General features: G+C 22.6%; 1 protein-coding gene across 1 annotated transcript in view; it reads right to left on the bottom strand.

Annotated features, from left to right (window-relative positions):
• Positions 1–793, bottom strand: part of LOC108756165 — a 15,134-nt gene that overhangs the window by 568 nt on the left and 13,773 nt on the right. The gene's annotated exons all lie outside the window — the stretch shown is intronic.

The raw sequence follows: 793 nt of genomic DNA, 5'->3' as shown, positions 1-793 counted from the left end.
TTTTATACATTTTTTGTTTTAAAATTACATTTGATTATCAGAATATATTTATAATATGTATGACGTTAATTTTAGATCATCTAAAGATGATTTATTTATTTATTCATTTATTTTTATGATCTTTATTAATATTTTTAGGAATAATCACAATACATGTACATATATATACGTTTATTCTCTATTTCATTTTTTATACAGTCACAGTTAGTATATCACGGAAAATGATTAAATGAAAAAAACTTTATTAATTTCATAATTTTGCGTTTTCTTCAATCTTAAATTTCTTTACATCTTATTTATTTTATTACATTTGCGCTTATTGTTAATTAAATTTTACAATTTAAAAAATATATTTTTGTATCTTGTAAAAAATATAAAAATATATCTCTATCGTTATGTTTATCACAATCAGAGTATTTTGTGACTGCGCAAAATGCATACGACAAATAATTCGTTCACTTTTGTTACTAACTGCGAGCAAACAAGATTATACGTTTGTTTGTATAATTGGCATGTATTCGATAATTGATGGAAAATAAATAGGAATCGTTCGACTTAATTGGAGCGCGGCGAAAATGTTGGCACAGTTCCATTTCACCTGTTTGTAGAATTACAAATTTTTACATTTTTCTATTTTATTCGCGCTTGATTTTATTAAAAAGAGCGACATTTATTTATAAATGATAACATGTTATTTATAGATGACAAAATGTTTTTTTCGTTATATTATGCTTAAAATAGAGAACATAAATCTTTTTCAAATAAAACATTGACATTTTTCAAATGTAACTTT

This window comes from Trachymyrmex septentrionalis, unplaced genomic scaffold, assembly GCF_001594115.1.
Source record: "Trachymyrmex septentrionalis isolate Tsep2-gDNA-1 unplaced genomic scaffold, Tsep1.0 scaffold97, whole genome shotgun sequence".
Taxonomy (NCBI): Eukaryota; Metazoa; Arthropoda; class Insecta; order Hymenoptera; family Formicidae; genus Trachymyrmex; species Trachymyrmex septentrionalis.
Note: the sequence above shows the minus strand (reverse complement) of the source record. Positions and strands in the feature narration are given on the sequence as shown.